This window comes from Pseudopodoces humilis, chromosome 19, assembly GCF_049639895.1.
Source record: "Pseudopodoces humilis isolate 2021_Gansu_Grassland_sample_001 chromosome 19, ASM4963989v1, whole genome shotgun sequence".
In the NCBI taxonomy this organism is placed as follows: Eukaryota; Metazoa; Chordata; class Aves; order Passeriformes; family Paridae; genus Pseudopodoces; species Pseudopodoces humilis.
Genome location: NC_142218.1, coordinates 9,798,708 through 9,808,860, shown reverse-complemented (window position 1 = coordinate 9,808,860; position 10,153 = coordinate 9,798,708).

Below are 10,153 nucleotides of genomic sequence, written 5' to 3'. Positions count from 1 at the left end.
TGTATATGTGTATATACATATATATATATGGATATTGCAATGCAATTTTAGTGTTTATAAAATGAGCTTTATCTGAGTGTGTCGTTTCCAGAGATAAATAAAAGCTCATGGGATTCTGGGCATTTATTTATTATGTTGCTGTGGGACTGGTAACTCAAGGATTTTAGTAAGCAGCAACATGGCATTCCTGTTCCATAAACAGGCTGTTTAGGTGTACAGGTAACTTAAAATACTTGGAAGTACGTTTCCCAGTCTGATATGAAGTATTTTATTGCTATAAAAGCATAGAAATATAAGCACTCTTTCACAGGTCCTTGTGTGTGTGTTTTTCCTCGGTTGTCACCCTTTCCCAGCTGCAGTTCTTGCCAGGGGTGTATCCATGATGCCATTTGCTGCAAGGTCATTGTGGGATCTCCAAGGAGGAAGGTTGGAATTCAGGTTTGTGTTTAATTTGTGGCATTAATAAAGCCCCTCATGGCTACAGGAGCTTCAGGCATCAGGTGACATTGAGACCCTGTGGGTTGGTGGCTCCTGCTGATTTATCCTCTCCTCCTGAGACAGAGGTTGTTGCTTTGGAGGGCAAAAAGAGCTTTGTGGTGGCTGGGGAAGAAGAATCATTTCCCTTCTTCATTCACAGACCAACCCTGCTAAAGCCCTGGAGTGTCTGCCAGTCCTGCTCTGGGTAAAGAAGGGCAGAGTTTTTGTCGCCTGTGGTTTGCTCAGGGCGATTCACGCTGCTGGGAACTGCGGGGAGTGAAACAGAGGAGCGCACAGAGGGAGGGCAGGCAGGAGGAACTGGATGGTGTTTATTGTGGGCAACATCCCAGGCAGTCCATGAGCTGTTTCTCTCTGCTGAGGAGTTTGTTTGGAAGCTTCCTGGAGGTTTTAAAATGCCAGTAAATAAAAGCTTTGAGCGACACACAGATGGTTCTGCAGAGCTTCCCACCCTCCTCCTGCTGCGGTCTCTCCTGTGCCTGGGGGTGCAGAAGAGCCTCGATTCCTCCCTGTCCCAGCAGCTGCAGCCCTTGGCTTCCCCTGCCCCATCCCTGCAGCCCTCTGCCTTGGTGCCAGAGACAGGACTGGCAGCAAACATCGACAATTCACTTTTTATACTCGGCTTCATGTAACGCAGGAAGGGAAACACGCGCCAACCAAACGGACTGGCGTGATGTGATGTGAAGAGGAAGAACCCCCCTCTTTTTCCAAGGGTCAGGGTTGTGTGGGTCAGGGTTTTGTGCAGGCCCAGCTGGGACTGGGAAGGTGCCACTCGACTGGGGAAGGTGCCACTAGATGGCAATGGAGCACGGTGCCATGGCCAGCACCTCCGTGTGCTGCTGACAGCGGCCTCCTGCTGCTTTAGGGGAAGGAGAGAAATCAAATCACTGCACTGGATTGCACCTTTGCAACAGCAAAACCACAAATAACGTTTTATGACATCCAAATAAGGTCCAAAATTAAAATTTTGGTGTCTAGTGATACATTATACTGGGGAAAGTACACAATTTGTAAGCAGAAAGCTGTGCAACAGGTAAGTGTTCAAACAGAGCAGCTTTATGATTTCTGCAAAAGCTGGTAAATTCTTATTTGAAGTGTTCCCTTCCCAAGCAAGGATGGAGGGCTCTGATCTGTCATTCAAAGGGCAGTTTTTATATTTTGACTTTCTTTCTTCAGATGTTACAATTTGGGCTGCTATTAGCCTGATCCTTTCGTCTCACTCTGGGACAAGCCTGCCTGTATTCTCCTGGAGTTAAAAGGATGCTTGGTTTGGAGCACAGGAATAATCCCAGGTGCTCTGGCCCAGGTGCAACTCCATGCTGAGCCCATTGGTCTCTAGGCCAGTCTCATCATTAATAATATATCTAACTTGCTTTAAAATCAAACAGAAGAAGAAGAGTGGTAGGTTAAGGGAGATATGTGTGTTTTACCAGCCAGGGCAGCCTAAACTCAGCAAATGTGAGGGTGCCAGGAGGTGTGAGGGGTGGCTGTGGCTCTGTAGTGGGAGCAGAGCTGGGTTTCCATCACAGTTGCAGGGGATTTGAGGAAGCATAATGTGCTGGCATTTTCTGTGGCCAGATAACTTCCTCCAGATCAGAATGAATGCCAGAATTTTCTTGTCCTCCCTCAAGTTTTCATATTGACCTGCAAGCAGCAATTTTAGAAGAGGAAAATGAGACCATTCTGCTCCTTCTAATGAGGTGCTCTATGTCTTCTCCAGCCAGGGACCTGCCATCCAATTTCTTAGAGATGCACAGAAGAACGACTCTCACATTAAATTTGAATTTTCTGTGGTGTTACATCTCGCCTGCTTCATTATCAAGTAACACTCTGTCAGTTAAGAGAGTCCTGAGAAATCTCCTGTAAGTGTGTAGAAAGGGATGAACCCACCACAAATTCTCTTACAAAACCTCTCTTTCTAGTAAGGGGGAAGCAGAGCTGCTGTAAAATGAATATTGCAGTAGTTCAGTGAAACACTGATGCACAAGTAACTATAGAAACTGTAGCTCCAGACATGAGTGTTCAACATACTAATGTGCCCTGCTTCAAACTAATGTGCAAAATGTGATCTCTTACTATTCTGGCTTTCTGATTTAAAAATACAAAATCTGTTCCAAGTGGAGCAATGCTCTGGAAGTTGATGAAATCGTAGAAGCCTTGCACCTCAGCAGGGGGAAGAATTGAAAATCCTGAGCTACTCCAGCCTCTGTGGCATTGCAGATAAAATCTGCTCTGTAGTTCATAGAATCATGGAACCATCAAATGGTTTGGGTTTGAAAGGACCTCAAGGCTCATCTCATTCCACTCCCCTGCCATGGGCAGGGACACCTTCCACTATCCCAGGCTGCTCCAAGCCCCATCCAGCCTGGCCTTGGACCCTTCCAGGAATGGGACAGCCACAGTTGCTTTGGGCACCCTGTGCCAATTCCAACTGTGCACTTACCACCTAAACAGTAGCAATAAAAGGATTTTTAATAGAAAAAGTAAAGTACTTGTTGTCTCTGGATGCCTTCATTCCTAAGGATGGATTGGCAGAGGACTTGTCTTGGGAGATGCAGACACTAAGTTTTGTTTTTCTCTGTGATGAAGAAAAAAATCAGTAAGGTTGAGCTTGATGCAACAAAAAATGATAGATTTTTGTTTTTTTAGCATCTAGGATTGTCCATCTAACTTTCCAGAAACTCCCCTGCTTCTCCTGAGAGAGCCCAAGCTGCTGCAGAAAGCCAGTCAGGGACCTTCTGAGGTGTGGTTCATCCTTCTGTAACGAGATCTTAAAATCTTATTTTCATCTTTTTTTTTTCTTTTCAATTTTCTTTTTTAGATGTGGTAATTCCCAATTCCCCACCAGCAATCTGGGAAGATCATTTGTGCAATCCTTTTAACACTTCATTTGGATCTGCTCTGAGAATATTCCCTCATTAAGACACTGCAGTGCCTTTCATTTTCTCTGTGCTGGGAGCTGGGCCCTCAGCAGTGTGCTACCTGCATCTGCATAAATCAGATAACTGGGAGGAAAAGTGATGAAGACCCAGTTTATCAGCGTTTTTCAGGGATCTCACAGGTTGTGGGTCAGTGGAACTGTGAGTGTTCCTGGCACCTTATCTGCTTCTCGTCTTGCTCTAAATCTTATCTTGGAGATAAGGCTCCTCTCATTCTTCCACAGCTCGGTTATTTTGCTGTCCTGGAGATCCCAGGAGCTCCATGTGGGGTGGCTCCTGGGAGCTCCCAGTTGGGTTTGGCATTCCTTGTGCATCCTGCGACCGCTGGAGAACATCTGCTCCTCCCTGAGCTCCGCTGGCACTCCAGCTGCATGGGCTCTGCTGCTCGGGGACCTGCTCAACCTCTGCCTTCGGCCCCAGGCATTTAAAAGCTGGAAGAAGAGCAGGAAATCTTCCCACTCTGCTCTCCTGTCCGTCCCAGGGTGGGCACAGGGGCTGTGGGCACAGGAGCTGTGGGTACAGGGGCAGTGGGTACAGAGATGTGGGTACAGAGATGTGGGTACAGAGCAGTGGGTACAGAGATGTGGGTACAGAGCAGTGGGTACAGAGCTGTGGGTACAGAGATGTGGGTACAGAGATGTGGGTACAGAGATGTGGGTACAGAGCAGTGGGTACAGAGCTGTGGGTACAGAGCTGTGGGTACAGAGATGTGGGTACAGAGATGTGGGTGCAGAGATGTGGGTGCAGAGATGTGGGTACAGAGCAGTGGGTACAGAGCTGTGGGCACAGGGCTGTGGGTACAGAGCTGTGGGTACAGGGGCAGTGGGTACAGAGCTGTGGGTACAGGGGCAGTGGGTACAGGGGCAGTGGGTACAGAGATGTGGGTACAGAGATGTGGGTACAGAGCAGTGGGTACAGAGATGTGGGTACAGAGCTGTGGGTACAGAGCAGTGGGTACAGAGCAGTGGGTACAGAGATGTGGGTACAGGGGCAGTGGGTACAGAGCTGTGGGTACAGGGCTGTGGGTACAGAGATGTGGGTACAGAGATGTGGGTACAGAGATGTGGGTACAGAGCAGTGGGTACAGAGATGTGGGTACAGAGCTGTGGGTACAGAGCAGTGGGTACAGAGATGTGGGTACAGGGGCAGTGGGTACAGAGATGTGGGTACAGAGATGTGGGTACAGAGCAGTGGGTACAGAGCAGTGGGTACAGAGATGTGGGTACAGAGATGTGGGTGCAGAGATGTGGGTACAGAGATGTGGGTACAGAGCTGTGGGTGCAGAGATGTGGGTACAGAGATGTGGGTGCAGAGATGTGGGTACAGAGCAGTGGGTACAGAGCAGTGGGTACAGAGATGTGGGTGCAGAGATGTGGGTACAGAGCAGTGGGCACAGGCTCCCGGCTCCGGGGAATCCGCTCCCTCCGGAGCATCCCTCGGCCAGATGGGCGCTGATCCCACAGCACAAACTGGAGAGCTGCAGGGGAAAAACCCAAGTGGCTGTGCTCGTGTTTTGCTAATCTAATTAGGCAAAAGAACATCATTAATACTCTGTGTGTCTAATTGATTAACATTCCCGCTCGGCGCAAGGCTGCTCTCATTAGCGGAGTTTGGGAGCCGCGAACGCCTCTTTGCCCGAAGTTGCCGATGTGTTGTGTTATCTCTCAGGCAGCGTCTCCTCTCCGCCTTTGTGAAGTACTTTGCATTTTTACAGGGCTATTAGTGATGAGGGGAAAGGGAGGAGATGCAGGAAAACCCCCGGGTACAGAACGGCAGAGGGTTTTGCACAATGAAGGCTTGTTATCTTTTGTGCCTCATTAACAGTGGAAGGCAGAAACATTCTTATTTTTTTCAATCTTATAACAATAACATCGTTTTTTTTCTATCCCAAAACGTGACAACAAGATTTTACATTCTGCGCAGGAAAACCTGGAACTGTTCAACTTATTTCCATCTGAATGAATCAGACCTCTACATTTTCATTTTGCAGATCTTCTTTCCTTTTTTTCCCACCCCCCTTTCTTTTTTTCCCTTTAGTTTCATAAATATCTGTATATCAGTGTTTGTTTACACCAGGAATTTTCAGCTTCTAAAAGGAGAAATGTGAGATGATTTATGTCTCTTGCCAGACACACAGTGACCAGAGGGATTTCCCAGACTCCAGCACCTGATCTGGGTGTAGGAACAGAACTAAATTTAGACCATCAAATGATTCCTTTTGCAAGCAACTAAATGAAAATCCTGGTCGTGTTTGCCCTTTTTCTTATACTACTAGAGGGATAAAAGAAGTTATAAAAATATTAAGAGCTCCAGACTTTCTTAGGGAACTTACCAAGAGGCTGTTTTTTCAGGCAGCTTTGACCCCTTTCCCAGAGGGAAAACTCTTTCCCAGGTTATTTTTCTCAGTTGTATTTACCTGGCCCAATTTTCCCCAGCAGCAGAAATCAGTCTACAAGTTACAAACTGGTCCATCTGAGCCCATCCAGGGCAAACAAAAGCCCAGGGTGAGGCCAGTGCTACAAAACCTAAACGTGGATGGGCCTCTGCATTCCCTGGTCTCATTCTCCAGAGCGGTGACAAATCCCGTGTGAATCTGGGTCACACCAGGACAGTGACAAAGGAGCAGCACAGGCTGTGTGTGCTGCAGCTTCTGCTCAAGGACAGCCCCGCTCCAGCTGGGAAAAAATTGGTTTATTCTTTAGGAATGCACATTTAAAAAAAAAATAAATAAATAAATTGCAAAGCAGATTAATGCAACCAATTGAGTTTCATGCTCATTTCCTATAGAGTCATTGTGGAATTTTATTTCTGTTTGTTTCAGGGGAGAAAAAGGCACTTCCAAGAAGCAAATAATTGTATTTACAGAATTATTTTCATGTTCATAAGCTCTTGGGGGGAAGCAGTGGGAATGAGCTGGGCATACTGTGATCTGACTCACAGATAAACTGCTCAATGGACCCACTTCCCAGACTGCTACTGCTAATTTAGGTTGGCATTTGTTTATTATTTTCCTTTCATGTTGCTCGTTTCCTCTCCAACGCCCGCCCGCCTGGCATCGCCCACACTTCTCATTTCAGCAGGACAAAGCACCAAAGATGCTCAAGATATAAAGGGAAGGTCCCATCACAAATGCTCCCCTGTACCAGGAGGCAGCTGCAGGTTATTAAGGTTTATTCTTGTATTTTTCTGGCTTCCCATTTCCAAAGTGACACAGCTCAGGGAACCCAGACCCAGGGAAACAGTTTTCCTGTCTGGATAAGGAATCTTGTTAGTGCGGTAGGAGATGGGGCAGAGGGGCAGCAGCTTTGGGAGGTGATTTATTAACCCTCCTCCTCCACACAGCTGCCCTGGGAGTCTCTCCCATCCACATCCCCTCCTGTCACCTCTCCATAGCCACAATGCAAGGAAGTGATCCCACATTTATTAAAATAACCTCCTTTTTTGTCTCTGTAGCTCAGGAAAAAGCACCCATCCTATACCTGGAGTCCTGTTCTTTTAAAACACATATTTTTGCATGTGTTCAGCCTAAAATAGGGCTTCTGTGGATTTGGGGGATTTTACCCACATCCATGCCATATTAGGTTTTGAAAGAAATAACATCTTAGCTTATTCCACCCAGGATCACAGCAAATCCTCTACCTCTTGAGAGCTTTAGTTATCAGATTTCGTGGAATTCTTACACAAATCCTGTCAGTAGATTAAAGGCAGATCTGAGGATTTTGTACCCTCCAGGGCTGCAGGGCCAGGGCCCCTGGGTCCCCTGGTGGCTCAAAATGGGGGACAACCCTCTCCAGGCACACTGCAAAGGCTAAAAGCTCTTGCCCCCATCTCCTCAAAATTCCTGAACAAAATAAGCCAGAGAAGAGGTTTTCATCATCCCCTGGATCGTCTCAACATCAGCAATAATTGCAGTGACACTCTGATTTTCTGTCTGCTCTATTAACCCAACCTTGGGGACCACGGTCCCCACGAGGATGTGACCTCCCAGAGGTTTCCTGTCACATCTTCCAGCCCTTCTGGGGATGCCTCAGCTTCCGTGGGGGGTTCCAAAACAGCACATGACGTGCGTTCAGGCACCTGAATCCTTCCTCAAATGTCAGCCTCCTTTGGAAGTTTCACAGAAATTCACCTCACTTTCCCTCTGGCATTAGGTTACACTGTGCATTGCAAGAGCCGTGAGCAGGAATATGCATACACAGGGCTAGAGGAAGAAAGAAATGAAAGATCAGGTTATGAATTAAAGATAAAGGAAATGTGATTACTGCAGAAACCAACTGAGAGCAGGCAAATGCTGAGGTGGATTAAGGAGGAAGTGCTCACTGAGCGTTGCCACATTTGCTTCCGTAATATTCTGTTTATAGAGATAAAACCAAAGACAATATGTAGTTTGAAAGGAGCAACATTTAATCTCCCCTGTGCCAAGGGCTTTGATTTAGGCTTCTCTTGATGTGCCAGATGTAATTAAAACTCCTAAACAGCCGTGGAAATAGTGGAAATCCATCCTTCCCTACCTGCAGCCAGTTGAAGGGTGTCATTGGAAGCAGGTGGCTAAGAAGGCACCGGGGAGAGATCATTCCTGGTAACCTTTTGTCTGACAAGTGTAATGTTAGGGGCTTCCCTTCCCTCTCTCTGCTCCACAGCATTCCCACCTCACTGTTTCCCTTCTCTCCCACACAGGCAAGAAGTGAGAGTGTGCAGCCGTGGGTGTCTGTGGGGAAATTCACCCTGCGCAGCCTCCTGACAATACACAGAGTCCAGAGCTGCATCCTCTGCTGTCCTGCTGCCTAATTAGGTTTTACATACCTGGGAAATGACATTAAACAGACCCAGACTGGAAAGTATCTTGGAAAAGACAAAAGAAGTTAAATTTTGACTCAATGTAACACGGTGACCATGGTACATTAGCTTAAAACTCTGTATCAGACCCAAGTGCTGCTAAACCTTGACAGGTTCAGTTTTGAATTCAGATAAGATCATGCAAACTTTGGTGCAAACACTGAATTTTAGGGGCCTTATGTCTGAGTTAAAACCCAAGGAGGGTTGGCTCTTTTATCTTCTTGTTTAGCACCTGAGCAATCCAGGTGACTTCAACCCCTGCAAGGTCTTGGTGCTCAGCCCCACCTCTGGCCTGCTCCTAAACTGAAATTTCTGCACAAATCTAAGAAGAACTAAGAAGTTTTACTTGACATTTTAGAAAATCACTCGGGGGAGACGGAGTTAACACAAATCATACCTCCCAGCCAGCAGTACATGCTTGGAAAATAGGCTTCATTTCACTGACTCAGGTTTTTTTAAGCTCTATCCCTGCTGGAGAAGATGGCAGATAGCAAAAAACACATGGTGGAACCAGGAGCTGAGAAAGAAATGTTCTTATCTCATACTTACTCATTTATACCCTTAAGTTCTTATTTATCCCGTGTCCACCATCTGCTTTTCTCCTAATTAATCCCCTTTGGAGGGTAAACCTTCCTCCCACTGCCTTCCCCACACATGAGCTCTTCACAGGTGCTCTAAGATGCAAAAAGATTGTGGTGCACAAGGGCTAAATAAACAAAGAATCTCCTCTTGGGGGGATCCTGTAGCTGCAGGGAGCAGAGGGGGCTCCCCAAACCCCAAATCCCAAACCCCAAACCCCAAACCCCGTGTGTTTTCTCCTCCTGCCTGGGACAGCATCTTGCCAGGTCTCAGTGGCATTTGTCTCACTGCCATCACACCTGGTCCTGAAAAGGTTTTCTGTGTGCTGTGCTCTCAGCTGTTAATTTGGGTAATAGCATCACTGTAATTAGAAGGGAGAAAAAAAGCACAGAAAGAAAAGAAGTCCTGGGGTGTGTAGGGAAAACAATGAGGTTTGTTTGAGATTCCTCACTGCTTTCTTGATCTGATCAGTGGTTGCAGTAAATACACACACATACATAAATCCACACAGTCTAGCTTTTTCCACAGCTTACTCTGCACAGACAGAATGTAAAAACCATCATCATTTGATACTATAAAACTACTTGACATTTTTCATTGTGGAATATCAAGACTGTTTTCTTGCCACTGCAAATCCCTGCGGATGCGTTATGCCCAGTTATCTCAGCTCAACATATTTCACAGGGGGACATGTTATAAGAGTGGCAAGATTGACAAAAATAAAAATTCACTTGAATGTGGAAGGCAAATCTATTTCATGTTTAGCAGGCTCTGGCAACTGGTGCTTAAACAGCTCCTCATGCGTTTGGGATGCACTCACAGCACTTGGGCAGAGAAATCGCTGCCTCCCAGTCTGGAGGAGAGACAGGCACTTTGCACCACCCGTCTAATCGTGGATCATCAGAGCTAAAGCTGCACAAAAGCTGCTGCTTAAGTGCCTTTCAGCCTGGGGAATTCAGAGCTGCCTTTGTAAAGCATTTTGTTTGTATCAAAGCGAATTGGTTTAAGCATCGCCCTTATCTGGGCCTGAGCGGAGCGAGAGGTGGTGGAGTTCCTGCTCAGCTAAGCAAAACAAATGGACATTTTGCACCACTTCTGGATGCAAATTCCCTCCACTAGGAATCGGGGCTGGGAGAGCTAAAACCCATTGCAGGACTCAAAATATTTTAAAGTATTGTGTCCAGCACTTCATTCTGGTGGAGACTTGCCTTCAGCAGAAAATAAAAACCTAACAGGATCTGGATAAGAAGAAAGAGCTGGTGGACAGGCTGAATGATTCCAGGGAAGCTGGTGGGATTTTGATT